Below are 14,012 nucleotides of genomic sequence, written 5' to 3'. Positions count from 1 at the left end.
AAAAAGCATAGTAATTTAAAGAAGTATTCATCATTATTAGAGATTGATACAGTAAGTTCTTTGGAAGTCAAATAGGCCATTAAAACACACTGTACACATAAGCAAATGGTATCATCTGTATATTTAACATGATCCAGGCCACAGGTCCACCTTTCTAAATACAGCTATTTTTTCATGAATTAATACTTTTGTATACTTTATTCTTTCTCATAACTCTTGATTTTTATAAACTTTATTAGGAGTTCTGAAAATTTTATTTCGGACACCTGAAAATGTATTATTTATCAGTGTATCTAACATGTATAATATCCAACAATTTACTTGTCTCATGTTTTGAAGTATTAAAATGAGGGACAGACTAAACCTGAATTAACAATTAATTGGCAATTTATACTGAATTAATATATAATTTTATATATTTATATACAACCAGTAGTATAATGTGGCTCAATGTAAATCTTTATATTTAGTCATGAATTCTATGTACTTGTAGGATTTAGATTTTACAATGAAATAGAAGTAGGTAATAAGATATAAGTCTGAGTTTGTTATAGTCTGAAAATACCAAGCTCAAAATGTGGTAAAAGTTATTAAACAAGTACTCTAGTTGGTGATCATTAAAAACTATAAGTCTGTCACCCAGAACGTTTGCTTGGTGCCAATTTGGAATTACCAGCAAGTAAAGTGATTTAAGATGTTTTATAATTTTAAACACTTAAAATTCTGTATTAAATAGATTAGGCCTGTGTCCTTTAGAGGCTAGGTTTTCATCAGTAAGGTGACAGTTCTAATTAGCTGAGAATACCTTATAGCTTGTAACATAATATTTTTGAATCAAATTCTGTTTAACAAAATCCGTTAGAACTACACAAAACCGGTTGATTTTTACAGTTTTCATATCTGTTAGAACAGGAGACTTTAAAAATGTATACAGTATAAATGAAAACTTAAAACATTCCTTATATTCAAAAGGCAATTCTACCTATATTCAATAATTAAATTATACCCATATTCCAATTTTAGAAAGTATTTTTCCACTAATTCATCTTACCATTTCTGATAAATTCTCTCTCAGTAACCAACTTATTAAATACTAGTAATTTATAATCTCAATTCCAGTGTTACTCAAACTGCTTAAAAGAAAACATTATTTTAAAGCAAAGTGGTGGCTCTTTCCCTGCAGCTCTTGTTGAGCTAAGAAAGGGAACTCCAAACCCATCTGCCCTCCTAGACATGTGGTCAGAGCATTCCTGGGGACAATGGCTGTATGAGAAGCCCCAAAAGTTCTTCTGAGGAGCTTTAAATTTCATTATAGTGCTATTTCACATAATGCCATACCATGGCCATCTGAAAAGTCTCTAAGAAAAGTCACTTTGGTCTCACCTCACTGACATCTGTACTATTTTTTTTTGTATGGGCAGGCACCAGGAAATTGAACCCGGGTCTCCGGCATCACAGGTGAGAACTCTGCCTGCTAAGCCACCTTGGCCAGTCCTATCTATACTGTTGTTATTGTTAATAGTTGTAGATTAAAGGAAATTTTTAGAGCTCAAAGTGCCAAATAGTCAGTTTAAAATGTCTTGGTTGGGTACAGTATATGCTTAATACTCCAAAATTCTCCAAACAGAGATATTAGAGAAACACTAATTTTATTTTATTATTAAATGGGCATTTAGTCCTTTAAATTACATTTTAAGCTTTAATGGAAATTAACACACACAAATTTAATTTAAAGTGAAATTAAGGGTTTATCTGATTTTCAGAAAAAAATACAATTAGGAGATTAAGGGCAAACTTCGTTAGTATAAAAGTCACTGGCTCCCATCTAGCACAGGGACAAGTGGATTGCTTTCAGTGGTCTGAAATACTAGAAGGTCTTAAAATGTTTATAGAGAAATAGATGTGTATCTCTCTACATCAAATTTAAATATGAATTTTATTCTTTGATAAGCCAAACCAGAAAATTATTTTATCAACTTTTATATAGTTTAACAAATAACATTTAGCAATCCTTTGCTTAGTAATCTTTTTATAAATATAAAAATTCAGATAATGTGAAAATAGTTTTGCAATTCATACATACTTCTGTTTCTTCACCACTTCATAGGTAATTTCAATTTTCAAAGTTTGAATAGTCTGTGTGATTAGATATAGCTATATAAGAAGAGTAAGATAAAAATCATCTAATAAGATTAAATAGATCTGATTTGCAAAAATTGATATCTGATATCTATGTATTCTTGCAAAGAGTGCATAGGACATTATTCTTGCAAAGAGTGCATAGGACATTTCTGCAACAGTCAAAAAAATAAAATCTTTTTAAGCTCAGATTTCAAAGATATTCTAACCCCTGAAAACACACTCAAGTTTTTATTTCTACATGCAACAGATATTTTAAATATATATACAATTTTTCCCTTAAACCTTTATAATTTCAAACCATTTAAACAATATAATCAGATTCAGCATGATTATATCTTCACGGAATCTGCAGAAGTCCTCTGAGCAAGACACCTGTCAAGATTTCTAGTGCACCATCTTAAAAAGCCAGTTTAAGCGTGGGACATGACTCCCAGGGGTGTGGACCTTCCTGGAAATGTGGGACAGAGATCCTGGAATGAGCTGAGATTCAGCATTAAGGGACTGAGAAAAACCCTAGAATGAGCTGAGAATTAACATCAAGGGATTGAGAGAAACTTCTCGACCAAAAGGGGGAAGAGTAAAATGAGACAAAGTGTCAATGGCTGAGAGATTCCAAACAGAGTCTATTGGAAATGATCTTGGTCTGGACTTTACATTTTGGTAAGACCTTGGGGAGCCTGGAGAGAGTAAGCGTACGTCTTCATCGGCAACTTACAGAGGAGGGTTTTCAGTTAATTTCAGAATTATGATTAGTCAGGTAATCAATAATCCTATTTCCAGTGATGGTTCCCTGTTTGGCCTACTTCAGACAAACCAAAGGGCAGACAAATTGATGTCTCCTACTTCCACTTTGAGTTTTAAACTAATTGTCTGACAAGTATTTCAATCAGGAACCTTTGGAAAAAAAAAAGGTCTGTGTGGTCAAACACATTCCTGAAAGAGAGCAATTTGCATCCCTCTATTGGATACTTAACGGGCCACTGGTGCATTAAAGGCCGTGAGAAGTCCTGCAGTAATGCATTTGTTTAATGCAACCTTTTTAAAATTGATGTGACCACAAACCCACTTTACTACTATTTTTTTTAAATCATAGAATACCTATTAACATGGTTTGAGAAATGCAGCACATACATACCTTTAGGAAAGGCAGTGAAATAGTACTGGGAAGTACTTTTTGATCAAACATTTACTTGGAACAGAGAACTTTACAAGACTTGGATCATCAGGCTAATTTCTAGAAAAAGTAGGAACCTTGCCTATTTTGGGAATGGAAATATTGGCAAGGAAAAGAGAAGAAACAATAAATTTGCCAGCAAAAAATGCATTTTACCCATAAGGCCCTTCAGTCAAAAGCTTGGCCCACTCTCTAGTGAGGAGAAAGGGAGAGTGAGATATCTAAATACATAATTCCAAGTTGATGACTCACTTGTGATGATAAAGATAAGCACCTGGCAGGGTGTGAATTCTAAAGAGGGGCGACAAATCCAGCCAGGTTGTCAGGAACATTTTTGGGGGGAGATGCCCTCTGAGCTGACCCTTCAAAGCTATTCCCAAATTACGCTCATAAAGGGGAAGGAGAAAGGTCAAAGGGCATTCCAGGCAAACCCAGCACAATTCCAGGCAGCTTCAAAGGCATGAGGGCAGGAAACAGTCTGGCCCAGGTTCAAGCGTTAAGTAGCTGGTCATTGCGGGACTATAAGGGGCTCATGGCGAGGACAGCAAAGGGGCAGAGAGCAGGCCACATGGTGGGAACCTGGCAGCCATGCCAAGAACAGGGGAGAGCCACCATGGGGCTTTGGGGGGAAGAGAGGGAAATGGCTGAATTTGTGCTTTGCATAGATCACATTAACGGCAGGAAGGGGTCAAGTGCAAGGGTAGACCACTGCAGTCATTGAGGGGAGAGTTGGTAACAGCCTGCCCAGAACAGAGGTATCAGAAATGGAAAGAAAGACAGCACCAAACACCATGTAAAGCTGGCTGAATGCAAGTGGGTAGGGGGCAATGGAAAGAAAATGAAGAAAAAAGTGACCTCAGGATTCTAACTTGGCTGACTAGAGGGACAGAGGCACAGCAGATGAGCCAAATAATACTGGAAGGGAAAGTTTAGTTGGGGGACAATGCATTTTGGACTGGCTGAACTGAGGTTGCCTTTGGGACATCAGGGTAGGAAAGTCCATTAGGGAGTTGTACAAACAAATCTGGAATGCCAGGTTGAAGTTGAGGCTGGGGATGCCAATGTGAAAAGTACTCAGTAAACAGACGTTAGTTGAAACCAGGGGGGAGGAAAGACCCCCTAGGAAGTGGGTATGGAGGGAGAACAGTGAGCCCAGAGCAGGCAGGAAACTTAGGTAGTGGCTGGAGGAGGAGGAACCCATGAAAGAGTCCAAGGGGCTGAGGGAGAAACCAGGAGGACTGTGATGGTAGGAGGAGAGGTGGTGAGCAATGGCAGCAAGAGTGGATGTGCCAAGGGAGGTAAGGACCAGAGATGCCTGTGGTCTGGCCGTCAGAGCCCCACAATGGTGTCCTGAGCAGGAGTAGTGTCAGCAGTGAAGGAAGGTGGAGGCCATTCGCCCCAAGGCAAAGAAAGAGCTCTAGAGCCATAGGGAAACACAGCCCACTCTGCTGATACCTCTGCATCAGACACTCAAGTTTATGGGAGGTGAATGAGCCAGGAGAGGGGGTGGCTGATGGGAGGAGGGTGCAGCAGAGGAGAGATGGGGCCAGCTCCTTCTACCTGGGCGAGGAGGATGGTTAGGTGAGGGTATGTAGGGCCAGATGTTCTCCTGACTTGCATTGCAGGCAAGAGGTGGCTCCAAGTGGGGCAAGGGGTGAAGGTGTGAACAGCTTTTGAGAAAATGGGAAAGCTGAGGGCCACACCGAGGTGGGAGTCAAGAATTTGTTGTGTCTATTGATTTGATTGTGTGGTATGTGTAGCATTTGACTCTGTTGCAAAAGCAAAACAACAAAAAACAAAATACCACTGAATAAATGGTGGATAGAAAGCAAAGAAAACAAAAGCAAAAACAAATGCTGCTGTGTGTCTCTGAAATAAAGGGAAAAAAACATAATTTCACTCCTTATTCTAGGCCCTTGCCACAATCAATGTCACATCTCGGATTCTGGTTAGAAATGGAGAATGTCGGGTCCACCAAGACCTCCAGCACTGAATCTGGAGGAATTCCCAGAGATTCCTATGTACTCTGACTTGGAGCTAAGCTGCTCTAGACCCCATTAGCATCTCCTAAGGAGTTTTCAACACCCTTCAATACCCAGGTTCCAACCCCAGAGATTCTAGTTTAATCTAGGGTTGGCCCAGCAAAGCTGTTTTTTATAAGGTCCCTGAGTGACCCTAATGCACAGGCAAGTTTGAGAGCTATTATGTACCCAGAAAATCACGTCCTTTAACTTAATCCATTCCTATGGGCATGAGCCCTCATAAATAGGACCTTCTGGTGAGGTTACTCCAGATAAGGCATGGCTCAGGATGGGTCACAATCTAGTACTAAAGGCCTTATAGGGAAGGTCAGAGAGAAAGAAAAAAGTCGCATAGGGAGCAGCAAGAGGTTGAAAGTCAATGGAACGTGGGAGGGAAGGGAGAGGCCGCCATATGCATTGTCATGTGACAGAGAAGCCCAGGACCTAGGATGGCAGGCAGCCAGTCCCAGAGTGCTGGTTTTCCAGAAGAAAGCATCATCATGATGATGCGCTGCTTTGGACTTCTCCTAGCCTCAAAGCCATGAGCCAATAAATCCCCATTATTTAAGGCAACCCAATGCATGGTATTTGCTTTCACAATTAGGAAATGAAAGCAAGGTGGCCAGGGGGAGGTTCTGTATTTCTAACTAGCGCCGAGGTGTGCTGGCTCCGAGTAGCAAGCCTGCTGGGGAAGAGTCGGGAATATTGGCTGTCATGTCACCATACCTAGGAACTTTTAAAAAGTTCACTCCAGACCTACAGCATCTCTAGTGGGTGGGTCCAGGCGCATATAGAGTTTTCAGTGCTCCATCAGTTACTCAGAAGCACAGAAAGGATTGAGAATCCCTGGTTAGCCGGAGGGTGGGTGTTTTCCAATGGTGACTTCTGTCATTAAAAACCTCCTTTACAGCCTCAGGCTCTGGAATGGCAGTAAGAAAACCAGGCATCAAGTCTCTGAGGACAAGAGCTTCTCACTCAAGATTTGGTCACAAACCAATTACTCAAAAGCAAGTTCTAGAAAATGAGATGGCACAGTCTCATCCCTGTCCCTCAGCCCAGGCACACCTGTTTTATAAATGTCATTAAAGTGAAGTTATGGAAGGCAGTTTACAGCTGACCAGAGAAAGAAAATAAGTCGCCAGAGAGGAAATTCCCCTTGTGGTCTGCGTCAAAAATTTAAAGCATATCTAATTAAGTGTAGAGTATAGCATCTCAGCAGGTTTTGCGGATAGCCTAGGATTTACATGTTTCAATGAACTGGTTTTATCTGTTTTTTTTTGGTGCCAAATAAAAATTAATTCAAAGATCCACATCCTTAATTCTGAATTCTATGAAGATAATATTTCCATGAAGTGCCCTGCTGCACTGTTTTGTTGGTTCCATGGCCAAAGTGAAATTATGCCAAAAGGGGAGAGAGCTTCTCTTTGTCCTGATGCTAATGGGTGATACCCTTGTTAAGGATTCCACTTTAAATACTGCCAACCAATGATCATTTCCCCCAGATGCAGATAAAGGACCTCAAAATCCTGAGTCAGAAAAGATTCTCACAGAATAGCAGTTTTATACTGTCAAGTAGAGCGAGCAACCCAAATCACTCAGGGAGAAGAATCTTCAGGGGCTTTCTCTAAAGTACAGATAGGTGTGCGCGACTACCCTACCAGCTGTTCGGGTGTACAACTTCCAAGATGCTTAGAAGCTGCTCTGTAAGTGACTTAATATTCCCTGCACAAATTCAGTCACAGTACTATTTGCCTTTAAAAAAAAAAAGAAAGATAAATGACATTGAACTTGCTGTCTGAATGGTCTCCAATTCCAAAGCTGTGAATTCAGAATTATTCCATACACAAAAATCTCACTTCTTTGTTAACCTTTCAGCATAAGAAAGTATAGCAATTGGGCAAGTATATATTCTAGGAAGCCCAGGGCTAGAGGATGGCTGTGTGTGTCTGTGTGTGTGTGTGTGTGTGTGTGCGTGTGTGTGTATGTGTGTGTGTGTGTGCATGCATGCGTATGGGAGAAGGAGAGAGCAGGTTCTAGTACTGATTAAAAAGGCTTCTTTGCTAAGGCTATTATCTGGACTCATCGTTTTCCTAAGAACATGTCACTTGTATGGCTGCAGTGAAACCCAAACACAATCAACCACTCTTACTGAGGACAGAAGCCTGGGAATTAAAGCTCAAGGCCTGGTGGTTAAGATTTTAAAATCCTGTCACTTCCTAGAGATAAGGTTGCAATCATTCTTGGTCATTTCTTGACACTTTATCTTGTATCTCTAATTGCCAGTTAGAGAGCCTCACAAGTAGATATTCCACAGGTGTCCCAAACTCATCAGGCTCAAAACAACAGTCCTCTCCTTGACCCTACAAGGGTCTCTCCCCACTCCAAGACCCATCTCATAAATAGTTCCGTTAGCTCCTGAGGCAGAATGCATTCTCCAAAGGGGGCCGTAATGGTATCTCCATCCCACATGTTCCCTCGTAGTATGGCAGTGTTACTTCCTCATCAATAAGCAGCATCTAATTTCCCTCCCCTTGAATCTGGGCAGGACTTAGTGGCTCACAGTAGAATGTAGCAGAGAAATACTGCTTGACTTCTACAACCAGGTGAGAAAAGGCCAAGCAGCTTCAACTTTGATGTCTTGGAACTACTTCTCACAGGTGGTCCCTCTCAGGAAGCTCCACTGGAGCTGTGAGAAGCCCAAGCCACATGGAGGTGCTCCAACTGAAAGTGCCAGCTGAGTCTTTGAATTATCCAACTCCCACCCCAGACAAGGCAGTGAAGTTCTGGATATGTGCAGACACACATCATTCAAGCCACCTTAAGTGTTCAAGTTGTCATAACTAAGGTCCCAGACATCATGAGAGGCAAGCCATCCCTAATGTCCCCTCTGAAATCCTGACTCACAGAACCCGTGAGCATCATGAAATTGTTATCTTATACCAGTGAGTTTGCAGTGTTTTTTTTTTTTTAATGCAGCAATAGATAATTGGAATATCCTCTGAGCTGCCCAAGTCAGGAATCATTCATGATGCCTCTGTTTCCCCTCAATCCTCATATCTAACAGGACTTGTGAATGACTTAATGACACTGTGATTCCTGCTGAAAAGGAGGAAAATGGAGCACAGCTAATCTTCTCTCTTCTCATAACATCTCATCCTCCTGGGCTTCATTTCAATTCCTCTGGAATTAATTTCAAGCTTCTAGCTTGCCTCTTCCCAACTGCCACTGAGCATCTGTGTGGCTCTCAACCTGAACCTCTTTCCTCTCTTTCCCCTCACCACTCCTCCTTGTCCTTCAGCTGGCAGCCCAGGCGTGCCTTTGTCACAAGGAAGCCTTCCCTGAACACTGTCGAGGGCAGACTCCTTTGCCACCACACTCAGACTATCAATCCATCAAAACACCAGGTCACTGAGTGGGTGACCCTTCATTTTTTGTAAGCTTTAACTTTGTCCCTATTGTTTTGTATGTGTGTGGAAGGACTTTCCCATACATGGAGTCTTCTGCCTGCTACACTTGGAGAGGCTCATGCCCTGACCTCACGCAGGCATGTGAAATGACCTAAGACCCAGTCTTGGGCGTTGGATGAGAGCTGCAGGGTTCGAGAGAGGCAGGAGAGTGGGGCTAGTGCAAGGAGGTCCATGGGCTACAAAACCAGAGCAGGCAGATACTGTGTCCAAGGGAAAGAAAGCCTGGTAAGTTGGCAGAAGCAGGGATGAAACTAAGTCACCGAAAACCTCCTCAATATGTGAGCAAACTGACTGCTGGAAAAATTAATTGTTATACATCCATCCACCCATCTATCCCCTCTTTCATTGTACTTAGATTCAGGGAGGGAAGGACCTGTTAAAAAGAATCACCCAGCAGCTTTAGCCTGAGGGACTGGGAGACTCCAAATACTCCAAAGGGAAGTAGAGGGGTCAGGAAGTAGAAGTGATGATAGGAAGAAGGGAGAGGAGTTGAGGAGTGAAGTTTAGACATGCTGGGTTGATATGAAAGATCCAGTGATGTGGGTCAGGAGAGGCAGTCAAGACTATAGGGCTAGAGGCGGTACCCAACAGCTAGTATATGTTGAGTCCTTACCACATGCCTGAAACTGTTCCAAGCCCTTCATGTGTATTTCCTGATTTAATCTTCACAACCGCCCTACAAAGTAGGTACTATTATTATCTTCATTTTATAGATGGGGAAACTGAGGCATAGACGACGTCACTCCTCAAGGTCACACAGCTAAAATGGAGTGCAGGCCTCAGCACCACACAGCCTGACTCTGGGGTCCTCCCTCTTTACCACCACACATGGTACATCTCAGTCACACCCACAGGTGATATGTGGAGTTACTGACTGAAGAGGGAAAGCTTGTCAAAGGCACAACTCCAGAGCAGGAGTGGAACCTACGGACCTACACTTAAAGGGCAAAAGGGGGAAGAGAGCTAGCAGGAAAGAGAAACAGAAGGAATTCAGCCCAAGAGCACGTCTCCTGCTGAGGAGGCCAGCATGGAGGATGGCTGATAAAAATCCCACGGGCTTAGTGATAAGAGAGCACTCTCTGTAGGGTGGCAGGGACCCATGCCAGGACAGAGGTGAATAACCCAGTGGATCAGGAGGATGCGATTGAAGAGAGACAGCCTTCCAAGAACTCGGCCGCCAGCCTGAGGGAGATGGCAGGATTCAGGTAAGAATCTGGGGTGGGGTAGGGAAGTTGTAGCAGAACCAGAGCTGGAATACCAGAGAGCAGACAGAAAAAGCAGTGTTGGAGGGGAGGCAGTAGACTGTTTTCTCATTCCATCCCGAGCCTCAGCAGATAGAGGCAATCTGCACAAACCAAAAGAAATTTCCCGGCACTCTTATTATTTCCCAAAGACTTCATCTCCAAGGCTGGTTTCTGGCTGGCAACAGCATTACTCCAGGAGTTATCCTTCAGGTACCAGGATCATGGGGTGATAAACTTTAAAGAATAGTATTTCATAGTTAAAGAATTCTAGGAGCCTCTGGCTCCACAAAGTTAAACTGATTTCTTCAAAGTCAAAATGACTTGGATCCTTTCATGCTAATGGACAGCCTCAAGCTCCAAGAGGGGGATAAAGAATTATGAGTTTCACAGTCTCAAGGGGTCAGAGTCTTTTCCTCCTTGTATTAGTTAGGGCTCTCCAGAGAAACAGAATCAACAGAGAACACTCACAAATATAAAATTTACAAAAGTGTCTCATGTGACCACAGGAACGCAGAGTCCAAAGTCCTCAGAGTAGGCTGTGAAGCCAATGATTCCGATGGAGGGTCTGGATGAACTCCACAGGAGAGCTCACCAGTCAAAACAGGAAGAGCCTGCCTCTTCTGAGTCCTCCTTATAAGGCTTTCAGTGATTAGATTAAGCATCACTCATTGCAGAAGACACGCCCCTTGGGCTGATTACAAACGGAATCAGCTGTGGATGTAGCTGACATGATCATGATTTAATTCTATGAAATGTCCTCATCGCAACAGGCAGGCCAGCACTTGGCCAACCACCACTTGACCAAATTGACACATGAACCTAACCATGACACTCCTGGAGCATCTTAGAGAACTAATGTCCCTAGAACACTGGGAAATACTCTGCTAATGGGTCCATCAGGCAACAGGAGAGTTCATACCAGAGCATGGACAGCTCCATTCATGTCTGTCAATCCTTCCTCAAGGCAAACTAAGGGTTAAGTAACTTCTGTGATATCTGTGTGCTTATCTCTTCCTCAAAGGTTCCCTCTAACTGCATGTTTACACTTGTTCTCGATTCTCCCAGCACACAATAAAGGACCTTTAATTGAAAAGCACTTGTAATAGGTCCCTCAAAAGACTTGTTCAAAGCTCAGTTTACCACTGCATTTTCTTTGTTTAAAAACAGAAATCAACTTTCTGCTCTCAGATGACACTGTTGAAGAAACAGATGCGGTGGGTGTATTTCGGGCTCTGCTCTGCTTAAGGGGCGGGGGTCCCTGGTACCCCCTAGCCCTGCAGCACCTCACAGCGAGGACCACCGAAAGAACGGAATGCTTTGAAGAAAATGATCCTTGCTGTAATGTCAAGAAAGGCAAGTGATGATATAAAGAAGAGTACAGGTGACACCAACCTCAGTCAGGAACATGCCCCAGTGACAATATGATAAAGAAAATAGAGAGAGAGGAGAGGAAGGATGGAGAGGAGGGAAGGAGAGGGGCGTTTTGGGAGCAGAGGATGCAGGGCAGCAGGAGAGATGGGAGAGAGGCCTAATGCTTACCCGATAACCTCCGGGTGCTTGGGAAAGGCCAAGGGAGGTGTTAGAATAATAATAATAGTAATAAAGTTACAGGCGAAGTCATTTGACAAAGGTTTGAGAAATATAAACAAGCACAAATCCCTGGAAATATAAGGTAGCCTTGGGAAAGTCCACAAGGCGGCAAGGTGAGCTCCTGCAATGCCTGTATCATGAGGGTGGAAATCTACGAAGACTGCAGCCGGGCCAGGAGAGCATGCAGGCAGAGTTGGAAAACCCCAGAGGGGCAAGGTGGGGAGAGGGCACCCCCGCCCCCGCGTGCCTCACCGACACTTCCGCGGGTTCCCGTGCCCAGTCCTTCCCTGGTGCTGGGTGGCACACAGGATAGCCTGGCGTCCATGGCAAGGTGCACCCCCAGCCCCGTGAGCCAATTCTCCTGCCAAGCTGCCAGAGATTCCAAGATTACGATACGAAACCCAGGGGTGCAACGGGAGAAAGAATGAGGAAGAAACATGTTATTCACAATTTGGGCAGCCAACTAGAACTCCCTTGCTAACTTGTCAGGCGACTTCAGCTTTACTCCTGTGCTACTAGTATCCAGTCCGAACCTGCCAGGACGGATGCTGCCTTCCCTTTCACATTGCTAGTGCTTTCCTTTTTAATTTAGCACAATTATTAGGATTTCAGTACCTTCTGCTTTGGGGCATAAAGCATTTAAGCTAAGTACTTAATAGTTTAAAGTTTCAAGCGGAGACCTACAGTGAGGTCTACTAAGTCTAAAGGCTGGGCATGGCTGCTGGGGGACAGGCCTGATGGTGGCCAGTGGACATGATCTGGGCCTCCAGGTTTGGGTCCCAGCGGTGGGATGGGGCCAGCAGGGGCGGGAGCTCTCCCTCCCTCTGAGAATCTACCCAAGCAGAGGGGCTGAGGTACGGCATGGCCTGGGGAAGGAAAATCATAACACAAATGAGACTTCTTAGTTTGCCAACTATTGGAAAAACAGCCTAACTGGGCAGCAGGGAGTGACATGGGGAAACAGAGGCTTCTAGACCTGGCAGGGCAGATGGCAGTGAGGGAGGCTTTGGGGACACCAGGTGTGACCAGCGGGAGTGTGGCAGAGGGAGCAGAGAGGCGGGTCTGCGGAGTAGGGAACAGAACACCATGGTGTGCTCTGGGGATGAGAAACGAACGTTCTTCTGCTGGAATCTGCAGGTCCACGGAGGAAGCACTTTCAACCTGCCACCTGGAGGGAACCTGGGGTCGAAATAGAGAAGGCCCAGCTCCCTCATCGAGAAGAGCTAAAAGAGAAGGCCACGCTTGGTTGCCAGGGTGGGAGAACCGGTAGGAAATGAAATGGAGAAGCTACGGGTGGAAAGCACATCACGAAGGTCAGCTGCACCTGTCCCTTAAACCTGAGTAATGCCCGCTCACGGACCGCTCCCCGCAACGCAGGCGGGGCGAATACTGGCATCATACACCGTTGTCTGCTGTTGGGCTCAAAGGCTAAAACACCAACGGTCTGCCCCTTCACGGGAAATGTTTGCCGATCCCCAGTCTAGACCCTGCCCCTGAAGCTGCCCTGCTTCTGTGAAGATGGCACAGGTTGTTGTCTAATAGAACCCTAGTGGCAAGAAGAGACCGATGAAAAAATTCCTGCTAAGGAGCAAAGACCATTTAATATTCACAAATGATTGAACACAAGGTATGGGGACCCCAAGGTCTCTCTAAGGTAGCAGTGAGCACTGGAAGGAACAGATTGAGGGAACAGAAAGTCATGCCCATGGCCTGGACATGCAAAAGGTACAATCCTTGTGAGGCCCAGCATAGCTCCGTCGATGCGCCCACTCTCCTGAGATGCAGGGTGGCTCTGGGAAGGGCCCCTGCTGAGTGCACCCCAGACTTCAGGTGGTCAAAGAGAAAAAAGAAAGAGAGGTGGCATCTATGATTAGCTGATTTGTGAAAACACATTTAGTTGGGCAAGATTAAGGACTTATGCCAGTATGTTAACCTGGTTATACCATTTGTGGACACACGTGCATGCACACTTACACACACAGGCATAATTTCTTAGCAATGCCTCCACATTGGTTAATAGATCTGTATGCGGGTTTATTCATATAACTCATACCAGCAGCTTAACGAAGCAAATAATCAGCATCCCAAAACTCTTTAGTTATGCAAAACTCTTGCAGTTTCTGGGTATAGTAATACACAAATTCTTCCACATGTACCTCCATTTTAAAAACATAGACACTGAGAAGTTCTATGACTTTCCCTGTGGATCTTAATCTCAGATGCAGCCTGTCAGCCCAATCACACTGAGCACGATGTGTACTTGTCCCGGCCAGTCAACCGTTACCTTCTAGGAGGATAGGAGAGAAGGAGGTGCCCTGCTGGCTGTGGAATGGGCCTCTCGCCCTCTGCACACGGCACCAGTACCCCCGTGAGG

The 14,012-nt window shown here is 44.0% G+C and overlaps 1 protein-coding gene across 1 annotated transcript in view; it reads right to left on the bottom strand.

Annotated features, from left to right (window-relative positions):
• ATP8B1 (ATPase phospholipid transporting 8B1) overlaps nt 1-14,012 on the bottom strand; it is a 127,557-nt gene that overhangs the window by 53,530 nt on the left and 60,015 nt on the right. The gene's annotated exons all lie outside the window — the stretch shown is intronic.

This window comes from Tamandua tetradactyla, chromosome 18 (genome assembly GCF_023851605.1).
Source record: "Tamandua tetradactyla isolate mTamTet1 chromosome 18, mTamTet1.pri, whole genome shotgun sequence".
In the NCBI taxonomy this organism is placed as follows: domain Eukaryota; kingdom Metazoa; phylum Chordata; class Mammalia; order Pilosa; family Myrmecophagidae; genus Tamandua; species Tamandua tetradactyla.
Note: the sequence above shows the minus strand (reverse complement) of the source record. Positions and strands in the feature narration are given on the sequence as shown.